Source organism: Castor canadensis, chromosome 13 (assembly GCF_047511655.1).
Source record: "Castor canadensis chromosome 13, mCasCan1.hap1v2, whole genome shotgun sequence".
In the NCBI taxonomy this organism is placed as follows: Eukaryota; Metazoa; Chordata; class Mammalia; order Rodentia; family Castoridae; genus Castor; species Castor canadensis.
The window spans coordinates 98,651,548-98,664,538 of record NC_133398.1 but is presented as its reverse complement, the minus strand read 5'-3'; the positions used below and the strand labels follow the sequence as shown (position 1 = coordinate 98,664,538).

Sequence of the window (12,991 nt, the reverse complement as noted above, 5' to 3'; positions counted from 1 at the left end):
TCTCCTACTTCATCCTGTTGAATACCTGGGGTTACGGGTATGAACCACTATGCCATGTCAGTTATCTTCTATTAATGAATGGAAACAATTTTGAAATACAAAACACGCAAAACAAAAGTAAATGAAAACAGTACTCTATTAGTACTTGACTTTTTTAGAAGCACGTTTCTAAAACACTTGAGCCCACTAACAGTTCACTAGCAGTTGAGCTGGACATCTGGATTCAAAATCTGGTTGCAATGTTGGTGGGTGACCTAAGGCAAGTGAGTCCAAATCGGTACAACTTTAATTTATACCACCTGGAAAGCATGTGATAATATTTCTTATTTTGTGTAGCTCAAGTAAGTTAATCACGCCACAAAATGCACTTACAATAGTTATAGGTCCAAGACATACCTTTATTACCTGAGAGCTATCGATGCCATTCCCTAATTACAATTGTGTATCTTCTTCTTGATCTCAAATGTAAACATTATAGAAAGAAATAATAGAAAATTATAAGCAAATTCACTTGAAATTTTACTAATACCCTCATTTGCTGCATAGTTGAAAAATAACAGCTACAAGCAGACACTAAAATTCAAATCTCTCCCTGTCCTCTCTTTCAAGTTCATAATAACTGAATTGAAGACATAGGTTGAAAGAATTTGATTCAAAAAATCAAATAGTAAGAAAATGTCTTTTACATTCTAAATTTCAATGTGGAAAAAGGAAGATAAATAAAATGTAACAGTTTTAATGGGAAAAATGCATGTACACACATATGTAACTAGATATAAGGTAGGTATGCAGTATATTTGTTCTAACTCCACACGAGTATGTTAGATATATAAACCATACTTAATTAATCTTGATTAAAAAGTAGGACAGTATTCTTTCTTTTTTGTTGTTTTTTTGCTAAGCAATATGGTTTCCGTATGAAGCTTAAACAGACTTTGAACTTGCAGTCCTCTTGCCCTAGCCTCCCCCAAGCTGCGCTTTCAGACATGAACCACCATGCCCAGATTAGGGGATATATTTGTAAAGAGACAAAAATATTATATGCTTTTTATTTCCTAGGTATTAACTAAAATAAATCCAAAAGTTAATTTATGCTATAAGAGTTTGCACCATCTAGGTAACTTGGCAGCCTGGAAGAGTTAAATGTTAATTGTGGAGTTTTGATGATCATACAAGTAATTCTTGTATGTAATAATGTGAGAGACCAAACACAGAAATAAACAATTGCCAACCCTATGTGAAAATAGAACTTGGATTTACAACCTGCAGCATCTGTCCATAAAGCTACCTCATATCTACTAGATTGAAATCCCTTATTTTCAATAAACTGCCAAGAAACCAGCCTGCTGTAAATCTGACTTGAAAATCAGACTTGAATCTCTGGTAACATTCTCAAAGAATATCTCAATGTTTGTTGCTTGATACTTGAGAAGGCAGGTAACTCAATAATGAGTTTGGGGAAGAAGAAAAAAATACTTGGAATGCTAGCAAATCAAAGAAATTTAACAAAATTTCACTTAGAAGTTGCAGGTTCAAAGCTTATACAGAAGGTGGTCTGATAGGCACACATCAAGGTAATTACAAATTCCAGGGTAGTTAGAAATTTTGGATGGTCTGTTTTTCTGACCCATGGGTTTCTCCTATCTGTAGGTTCCCAGTTGCCCTGGGATTTGTCAACTTACAGAAAACTTACTGATCAGAAATTCTTATGATCCTTTTCTGAGGAATAGACAATTCTGAAGTTATTAAGATATGGGGTGCTTTTCCACAGAGAACAGGGGAAGATAGTAAAAGGCAATTTTTCCCTGTGGGAACAGGTGAAGTACAGAAAAGCAAGTTTTCCCCTTAGAACAGGTGGAGATAGAATTCTCTAGAGAACACTTTTGACCCATTGGGTGGCTTCAGTCAGATGTGGCATCTGCAGGAAAACTAGTGGAAGTTGAATAATGTACAACCCACCTATTTGACCTCCAAATTTAGTTATTCTTTAAAGTCAACTAAGTGCACATAAAGCTGGAGGACATATTTAGGTTTTTCCTGAGTAAGTATTCAAGTAATTCAAATAACCTCTCAAACATTCATCCTCAGGTGGGTGGGACTTGATCAATGATGGACAATTCCTTAGTTATTTTTTTCACTTATAGAGCCCCCAGTGAGTCTCTATCTGCCAGACCAGTTGCTTGTACCTCAGCATTTGACCAGGTGCAGAACCTACAAGAGGTCCCACTTGCCTTGCTACTCTGAGGAAGCAGTCTGTGATGACGTGTAAATCAGCATGACTCTCCTTATCTTGAGTTCCTCTTCTAGTCATTCTTTGGTGTAGCACCTGGTCTTTGTTGCTGGTTTCCATGTGCTTCCTATCTGGTAAAATAAAGCCATACTTTCTCGTCCTTCTTTCCTGTCTTTTATATTTTTTTCTGTTTTACATTTTGGAATTTTGTGTTCTGTTTTCAGTGGGGCGGTTGTATGTTTTTTACAGTACTTAAATTCATACCCAGGAATTTATGTTTAGTAGGCAGGTGCTCTGCCACTTGAGCCACATTTCCTACCCCTTCTCCTCTGGTGATTTTTTAGATAGTTTGTTACTTCGTGCCCATACTGGCCTGCACCACATTCAACCATTACAAGGATGACAACTGTGTACAACCACAAACAACATGTCATCAAACATGGATCAAGCAACTATCAGAAATAATTTTTCTTCAGTATAAATGTAATTGAATGAAACAGTAGAAAAATATTTCTTGTATGATCCCAAAAACTACTACTCGTGAAGTTATGTGACTTCCTCTAATTGATTTTAGATATTATATTTTAATTTTTTGTTGTTTTTGTTGTTGGTACTGAAGTGTGAACTCAGAGCCTCATGCACCCTAGACAAGTACTCTGCCACTTAAGCCAAATCCTAGCCATTTTTTCTTTTGTTTGTTTCTCAGATAGGTTCTTTCACTTTTACCAGGGCCAACCTTGGACTATGATCTTCCTATCTCCACCTCACATGTAACTGGAATTACAGGCAAACACTACCATTCCTGGCCATGTTTAAAAATCTTTTAAATCCATAATTAATCTGCACTATTTTATCACATGTGTGTGCCTACTATTATAAGACAAATGCCAAGACATATTGCTGTATAATTTTATAAGCATAGCTTATGTCAGGTACATGTATGTATAACAAATAAACTCATTTCTGATCTTTAGTTTACTATTTTGAGATTTCATTATAAATGATGTGGGAAATATGTATGTTCATGTTTTGTCTATAAATCTGAGGTAACAAAAATTATCAAACACTTCTCATTTTCATACAGGAATAGCACTGGGTTATCAGCTGGAAATAAATGGATGGTTAATATTAATTCTATTCCAAACAAGTTCATCGTTCTAGACAAAACTTTTGCCTCTTCCTCACCCCATAATGTATAAAAATGCTACAGTGAGGAAGGCAAAATTAGTAAATTTATGAAATTTTAAATGAAATATCACTGAAATTTAGTGTATAAAGTCATAGAACTCACAAATTACTGTTAACTCATTAACTTCTTCAAAATTTTTCTTGCCATTTTCAAAATTCAAAAGATGTTTATGTGATTTTTTCATCTCTGTACTGATATTTTCTAGATTTATATTCACTCTCCTGTTATTCAAACTCATATTTAAACAAATATTCTTTGGATATTAAAGAATGTCTTAATCCACATTCCTCACTCAAATATGTTAACACACAATTTAATCTTACTCATGACAATTTTATGCAAGGTCTTACCTATTAGAATACTGTACATCACTTTAACTTCAGTATTTTAGTACATCTTTCATAAGTGTTAGTCCTATTTTCTTCTGGGAGTGCTATAAATAATTGTAAATGTTGATTTTAACATTTCAACAACCTTTTATCTCTACTTCTGCATTTTATCTGTCATCTCAGCTTCATATCCTTACATGTTCATAACTTAAAGTTATTTTTCCTAATTGCTTTACCTGGGACAATTGGATACAAAGTTGTACATGATCGTAAGCTTCCTCAGCAATCAATTCCTAAAAGTAATTTAGAAAGAGATGGTTACTCAAGGATTTCAAAAGTTTGAACACTGAGAAATTTCCATGGAAGGTCAAAATGGTATGTGAAAACTTGCACAATCAGAGAACTACAAGGAGATGCCCTCCTTCACATTCATGGTTTTAACATGTATAACTACTTGACAAATAATGAACTAGCCACTTTGATGACTTTTAATTATTAATTTATGTTCATGAAATTAAACAGGAACAGCACATTGTCCACTTAGAAAATGCACTTCCAACTTAGCATATTATTGCTCTCATTTGATAAGAGTTTTCACTTAATAATTAAAAATAATTTGTGTGGCTTTTTTCTGCTTCCACTCAAGGTCAAGTAACTTCCTTCACAAAATGAACACAAAAGAAAAACATATGCAAAATAATGGTCTTCAGAATATAGCTACTCATGCAGCAAACTTTAAGAATTCTCCAGAGAGGAATACCAGATGTGGTGAAGCAGCCTGTATTCACAGCTATGCTGGATGCATGAAGTAGGAGGAACACAGTCCAAGGCCAGTTCTAAGAAAAGAAAATAAGACTCTAAGGCAAAAAAAGGGCAAGGACATGGCTTAGATGGCAGAGCATCTGTCTAGCAAACATGAGGTCCTGAGTTCAAACTCCAGAATTTCCAGAATGGTCTTGAGATGAGAAACAAGTAACAAGAGCTTCATGATTGCCAAGCTTACTTCTGTCAGGGCAAAAACTACACCAATGTTAAGCAAATAAAGGAGACCTTTTCAAAGATGATTTTAATAGGAAGGAGAGACCAAAAGAAATATTTTTTCAGTGCTGGGATGATCTAGTGGAACAGAAGGAGGAACTAGGGGAGCAGTTGAGCAATGATAAATTATTTGTAATCTATTGTAGTTATTAGATGTTAATGGGAGCTGGGTTTTTTATCTTTATTTTTTTTTAATATTTATATATTATTCTAGTCTCTGTGTTTACTAATTGGTGCTTCTGGGCTTTAGGATCCTACTCTCCCACATAGAGTAAAAGACTTGTTGATGTTAACATTTCAAAGAGCTGATATACAGTTCCACAAGAAAACTCCCTGCATCCTAAAACTGTCAAGATGACTTGAAGCAGATGGATAGACATTTCAAAAGAGCACAGAAGAGAATTTGCAGTCAGGTTTTACAAAGGGCTTATAGGAAAGGGAGATCAGAGTTATGGTTAGAAAGAAATTTATCAATGTTTACTCAAGCTAAAAGGAGTTTTAAGTCCATCTTCATCATTGCCTTGAGAATTTCCTTGTCAAAGACCAGGATTGAAAAACCTATGCATATTCTTGATAATGTTGCATTCCTTTTATCCTGTGGCCCTGGAAAGCAGTTATGACTAAGAAATTTCTCACCGCATACTTTATCTTTTGAAACAGCTAACTGCAAAAGTCCTTCTTCTTCACAACTTGAAGTCCATCAACGCTTCTTCTTGATTCCCTTGTTTGATGCCTCTGTAAAACTTTTTTCTAGTGTTTTCCTGTTGAAATGAAAGTTCTCACTATTGCAATAGTTGAAATAAAATTAACTTCTGCATTCTCCAATTCATATTTTATACCGTGACTTAAGATTGCACTTCATTTTAAAACTCCCCTTTACCCAAGCCAAATAAAAAGCTGTCTCTTTTGTTCTTTCCCTGACATATATCTCGGGACTTAAAGGGATTTTCTATCGAAATCCTGCTCATTTGTAATGAAGCATAGATTTTATTTTGTATATTTTTAGCTAGAGTCCTGATTTTTGCTGCTAGTTCCTTGTGTTTTGATTTATATACATTTTGTTATATATATTCCACCACTGGAAATTTAGTTCAATGATTTAACAATTTTTGTGACTTTTATATAAAGATACATTCTTTCTAGAGATCTTGTCCTTACTGTAAGAGCTATAAGAAAATTGGGTTTGTTAGTCTCCTTTATTTGTATGTTTTGAGATCAAAATCATTAAAAATGCCACCCTACTGAGAGGAAAAAAGGGTTTTTAAATTTGGATTTACTCTTTTTTTTTTACACATGATATATGACGCAGTTTAATATTTTTGTAGCAGATCAATAATTATCATTCAGTTGCCTTAATCTATAGAATTTATCCTTTTTATCTAAATAAAACCTATTAAGCTGGTCAGATTCAACAGTAACAAAACATGGAGCGATATAAAACAAACTGTACAGTATTACAAAGTAGTGGCTATTTGTGTATGTGTATCTGTGCATATATAAATGTATACATTTGTGTGTATATGTAAACATACATGTACATAAACACACATACACATTATTTTTGTCACATGGTTCAAGAATATTAATATACAACAAAGATTCCCAGGACAGTAATGCTTAAAAATATCGTCATATTTACAATGATTCAAAATCAGCCCAAGATGAGATTCTTACTGAAGAGCATAAAGGTCATTGATAAATTCTTTCTTTCCAGGTTAGCCATTCTCCCTCCTCATTTTCTTCTAGCGTTTTCCTGTTGTTGTCCATGGAAAGTCTGCCATTATGTGACATAACCAGAGCGCTTATGAGCAAGGTCAAACCACTGACCCCAAATACACCAGTGTGGCTGTCTTAGAGAAGATCTCTGAAAAGAAAAACCATTCAAGCACCTCTCCATCACGTTACTCTCAATTCCAGAGAAAAAGGTCCTAATTCCTTCCACAGTTGAAACACTGGCTTTGGTTTTTGAGAAACATTTTACTTGCAAGTGTGACAATGGCCACTGTGACAGCCAGAGCCCAGGCCACTGTAGAGTTAAAAGATGGGGATGTGGTAGTGCTGGTCATTCTCAGTCAGCAGGGAGATCTCCGGCCACTCCCTGAGGAGTTCCTCTGGGTAGCAGACTGTAAAGTCTCTTGAGTTAAACTTGAACAGTCTGAACACTTTTATCTTTACTTCAAGGGAATATCCAAGTATAAACATATCAATCTACTCTAATCCACACGTGTCACCTATGGAATTCAGGTGATTCATCATGAAGCTCAAAGGATCTGCTGACGTCTCCCTGGAAAACAAGAGTCTAAAGAGACTGGGAATGATCTTCATTTGTTCATAAACTTCACTAACTTGGTAGAGCATGATGAACTTTAAAGCTTCGTAGAGTTTATACTCCAGAATGGCATCACAAAAGATGGTGTTACACATACTTCCCCTCTTGTGATGATCTCTGATTCCGCTGAATTCAGTCCACTGTGTTTTCAATAATTCTACGCATTTACGTAATTTTCCAAATACATTTGAACCAGTATATTTCTCAGGACCAAAACTGTACTGCTGGATCCAATTACAGCCTTGGGAAAACATAAGTTTTTCAGTAAGCTTAACAATGTCTTTTTCTCTCATCCAAGATGGAAAAGAGAGGCCCTGGCTGAATATCTGAAATAACACTGATCTCAGAGCACCGTAGTTATCTCTCTTCACTTGTCGAGCACATTTAATATGGTGATGCCAAGACAGCTCCTCACAAGCCTTCCTCATCAGTTTGGCATGGGGTGTTTCTCCTTTCCATTCTCTTGCACAATAACTGAGTAAATCAACTTCTGCCTCCACACTGAGGTTTCTTTTGAATTTTCTCTGAAGCTATCCAATCCACCATTTCCACCAATGCCCTAAATAGAAATGCAGCCTTCTGAAGTAGCAGAGGGTGGCCATCAGAAGTGAAACTCCCAGAATCACAGAGCCCTTTGCTGTTCTCCAAGCAGTATCAAGAGCTTGGCCTATAACTAGTGTCCAGGAGTGAACTTGGTCACTGCCTGCAGCGCTGGGGTGAAGCTGCTCCCACACCCGTGGGGAGCTCCTCGGCACCGCCATGCAGTCCACGTGCTGCTGACGGGCGCGCAGCCTCCACCCGGGGGTCAGTCCGACGTGGGCTGGATTTAATCTTGACTAAGGGATAAATTTGGTACTGAAATTCAAATAACTCTTTGTGTCTATGTGTTTGTTGGTCTATAATTCAAAGAAGTTCTGAGCACTAGAGTTTGTATACTATTTTCCTATATCCAAGTGGTATTACCTAATTAAATTCTAAAATCTCATAAAAGAGATACATTGAAATAGACTGAGGGATAAGTCTTAGGGATATTAATAGTCCTTAATAAATGGAATATTCATTTTATAGATAACAAGCAATTGAGTGTTTAAAACTTTCAGTGTACCAATTTAAAAATCCTGTGTAAAGAAGCAACATGGAACAGTTTTAGGAATGCAGTCTCTTATAACTTAGATAACTCTTTGACAGATGCCACTCCTTTCATATTTTGGGTTTAAGAAAAGTAACACTGCTTTTGCTGATTTGTCACTGTTAATTACAGTACACACATGAATGTATTTTCTACTTAAATATATTTCACCCAAACTCTTGTAAATGTATGAATTGAGTAAGTTTGCATTACTTCTACTGAATGTCTAGGGTTACAAAGTATGTACTTTGAAAATGTAGGTGAAATTACTTTGACAAACTATATAAATAATAATTACATCTTAGAGTACATCAGGTTGAAAATCATTTTGAAGAACTTTAGGTAATTCACAAATCTGAGCTGATAGAAAGTTCAATTAATGGCTACCCATTAACCTAGATTAATTCTCTGTAAGAAAATGCTGTAACATTGTTTGCTAAGCATAATTTAAGGTTATGTACTTTGTCTTTTGTTTTGTATGCTCCTGAGAGGAAATGTCATTATGTTTGTAGTGAACAATTATTTCTGCCAGTTAAAGAACACTATAAATCATGTATGGCTGCAGAGAGATATATTTATATATGTGCTGTGCAGGTTTGCTGTAGAAGTCTGCTGATCAATAGGCAGTGCACATTTATCAATGCCATTTCTGAGTTTTCTCTGTGAAACGAAAGTTAATTGCTTTGTGTAAATTTAAAATTGGTAAATGGTTTTAGATTTTACATGGAATGAACAGTTTCAGAGAAAGATGATCTTGTGCTTAGTTCTCCAAAAAGAGTGCATTTGTTTTTTAGCTATTTTGTCTTCATTGTCTTTTATATACTTCAATTTTTAAGAACATCAAAGAGAATGAAAAAATATGTATATATTATTTATGTTTATGTATTTAGACATTTATATTACTATAAAAAGAAACTGACATTTTTAATGCTTATCTATTGATTAATTTTCATCCAGAATGGCAGATACTTTGGATCTTCTATTCTGTTCCACTGGTCTTCAGCTCTGTTTTTATGCCAGTACCATGCTGTTTTTATTGCTATTGCTTTGTAATATAGTTTGAAGTCGGAAATGAAAAGGTTTATGGAAGTTAATGAAAATGAAAACATGACCTCCCAGAACCTATGGGACACAGCAAAAGCAGTCCTGAGAGGAAAGTTTATGGCCATGAGTATGTTAAATTTTGACCTTACAAAACCTTTAATGTAATGGGATTTTATTTAACTTAATCACTTACATAATCATCTATAAGCTCCATCTTTTTCTCACAACTTACTCTGTACCTTTATGACAACTTATTTTGTATCCCCTGTGGGAGCTTGTCTTTATTCTTTTTGTAAAGTATTTTTTATCCTTTTGTTTTAAAAAATCATACCTTTAATATCATGTTACTTATTGGAATTAATTTATAAAACCTTTTAACTTAGAACCTTACGTTTGTATGGGAAAAAAACAGAAGGAAATCAACCTTAAAATTATTTTTTGTATAGAAACAATTTATACAAAGCCTATTTGTTAATATACCCCTGTATTATAAGAAAGAATTAAATTCCAGATTGTATTTATGACAGAATGAAACATGTGAAGGTCATTTCTTTAATTATCCAAGTTTCAACTTTCCTGCTGCAGGCTGTGGTCCCCCTTTTTTTCTTCTTATCCTCCCGCTGGTCTGAGCTGGAGTGTTAACACCTGAATGCCTGCATCCTAGTGAGACCTGATTGAAATAAGTTTCATAACCTGTTTTCTTTAAAAGTAACAGTAGAACAGAGTAATAATTTTTAATTTGACTCTACAATAAGAATTGTTCTCAAGATGTTTACATATTTATGTATAAAAAGCCTGGGCAGTTTATAACAGAGATCTTTAAAATAAACACCCTGTTTATCATATTAACCGTACAGCTGTAGTTTAAGAACCATTTTGAAGATGTTTGCATACACAAACACACTGTAAGCACACCATTATATGGATGCATAATATGACCAGCTATTAGCAAGGGAAATATAAGCATCTCATGACTGTCTCAATATCAGATGAAGCTTGCTGCACCAAACTTTTGGAACAGCTTTTTTTTTTTACCCAGCAACAGACAAATTTGCTCCTTTCTTTCTTACCCTTTCAGGTAGATTCTCCCTATTTATGCTCCCTAGATGAAAAGGTGCTAGCAAGTTCAGTATTTCTGGCATATTTTAATAATCTTAAATTGTTTTTATTTTACTTTTTATTTTAAAGACATAAAAATTCAACTGAAATATTTTTTATTCCTTTCCTGTCTCTAAATATTTTACAACATCTTATTTTTTCTCTCTCCCCTCTTTTTCTCCCCTCTCTCTCTCCTTTTCTTTTTCTCTCTCCTTTCTCTCTTTCTTCATTTTATTCATGAAGACTTCATCCCAATTTTCTTTCCATTTTTCCATTTTCCTCTCTCTACATTCACACCATTCTGCAACATTCTTTTTCTCTGAATTCAGACCAGATCTTATGTATCAGTATAAATCCATCCTTCATGTGTTAATTTTTGTAAGAGCTCAGTGTTTGCTGAACCTCAGTCCTCCTTCAGGATGCCCAATAAATTGCTGGCTGAATTTAAATAAACAACAATGTCTGCTTCTTGAAGACCAATTTTAGCCTCTTGGCTTTTCACATTCTCCTGGGTGTTAGATTGTTTATTGTTTTTCACAATTACTCTGTAAACTTCATTAACCACAGTTTTATCTAGTGACCATTCCATGGGCCATCCTACACCAAAAGCAGTCCAATCTACTTTACAAAGGACCTTAAGCTTGTTAGGAGTTAACTCTGTATTCTCCATTAAATCCCTTTTTAAAGTTATTAATCATACACTCCAAGGGAGGGTTTAGACTCTGATTTCCACATATCTCATCCCATTACCAGCCTGCCAGACAGATACAGAGTGGGAGGGAACTCCTCACTCACTTCCGAGACTGTGGCTCAGCTTCCATTTTCATAAACTCTCATAAAGCATCATACTTCCATACTGCTCCCTGAAACTGAGAGACATGGTTTCACCCCAAAAATGGCAGTTACTAGGATCTCTCATTGGGAGCTAATAAAGCTACACTTCTGCCTCCTGTGGAGGCCTGAATTTGAACTCAGGTTCTTACCAGTCTGATGAGTGGTGCTGCCCTCCAATTGCTGGTTCCTGTGGCCCACAGGGGTTCTGTTGTGCATCTCAGGCCCTCACCCTGACTCACCAGGTGGATGAAACCCCCTACAGTAGCTAGTTTATAGTTTATAATCCTATTTCTAAAAAGCATGCAAATTCAGGTATTTCCTGAATTTCTTGTTTGTTACAGATAATATCTCTGCATTTCTTACTATGATTGATGAGTCACCATACTCTTCCACTCCTGCCATCATGCGTGTCTCTCCCTATAGTCTTTCAATGCAGTTATACAATTGTTTAAAAAGCATTTTAAGGATGGAGGGTGTAGCTTGGTGGTAGAGCACTTGGTTTGTTCTCCAGGACCACAATAACAAATTAACATATACATAAAAGTACAAAAGATATAATGAACTTTAAAGTACTTGTCACCCACGCCTAACAAACACTAACCTATGGATGATCCTGCACTATCCACACCCCATCTGAACCCCATCAACTTTCCCTTCCCTTCTAGAGTTTAATAAGGCAAATCCAAGACATTGACCTGAGAAGACACAGACCTGAACCCACAACAGGAAACCTGCCCAGACTGTGGTCCAAGACCTTTGGCAGAAGGCTCATCTTTTTCCTGGCACAGTTCCAGACTTAGAATATGTACATGGTGCATATTCTGTGGGGACACAGACCCATTCTCATGTGCTCTGTTTCCCCACAACAGTCTCTTCACCATAAGATTCTTCCTCACTGCAGCAATCAACTCTTTCTGAGCAGCCTGTGAGGGGCCCCTGAGCTGAGCTCTTCCAAGCAGTGTGTCATCTAAGAGGCTCCTTGTCTGCCAATCCCCTCCAAACCCTTGAAGATGCAGAGAAGGTGAGTTGACAGTAGGTATGTGGGGCATCCTTCCTGGATAGTAGGTTCACTTTTTACTGCTGTCCACCTTACTGAACGCTAAATGGACTTCATACCAAACAGGATACTGTCCAGGAACTGTGACTCCCACAAATGACAAATGCAACCCATTGGTTTATAAACTCTGACATCAAGGTCATCCCAGTATGACTCAAAAGTCCCTTCCTCTCTCAGAGAACTGTCCATTTGTCACTCATGCTCACAGATTCCTGGACCTGGTGAACACAGCACCCATCTCTTTCACACAAAGCCCTGCACTCTAAATACCGTGTTACACTCACAAAAGGGGTAGGCCAGCCATCTCCAGCCTCAAAGAAATGCCTGAGGTCATAGCATAGGAGATAAATATATGCATAGATGCACCTCTACCCCATCCCTGACTCTGCACAGTAACTGGAGGGTGCCCACATCTACAGTCTGAAGATTGACCTGAAGTTTTGCATTAAGAAAATGGCCCTCTTCAGGTTGCTTCTGTGAATTGAATGGGAAAATGGCTCTTAGCCAGGAGATGCCAGGTGTGTGCAGAACCAGCCTAAAGGACACTTGCTACCACCCTGACCTGCAGAGCCATTCACAGCATCTGTCAGAATGAAGTGCCATGCTACTAGGTCTGAAGGAAATGCCATGAAGTTTGGCATCGAATGTCAAAGAGTAAAGAAAATTATGGTTATTTATGCCAAATGATGTTATTCAATTAATTACAATAGTGTA

General features: G+C 36.1%; 1 pseudogene; it reads right to left on the bottom strand.

Moving 5' to 3' along the window:
- Positions 1-6,358: 6,358 nt before the first annotated feature.
- On the bottom strand, positions 6,359-7,876 carry LOC141415688 (inactive ubiquitin thioesterase OTULINL pseudogene; annotated as a pseudogene).
- Between the last annotated feature and the right edge of the window lie 5,115 nt (positions 7,877-12,991).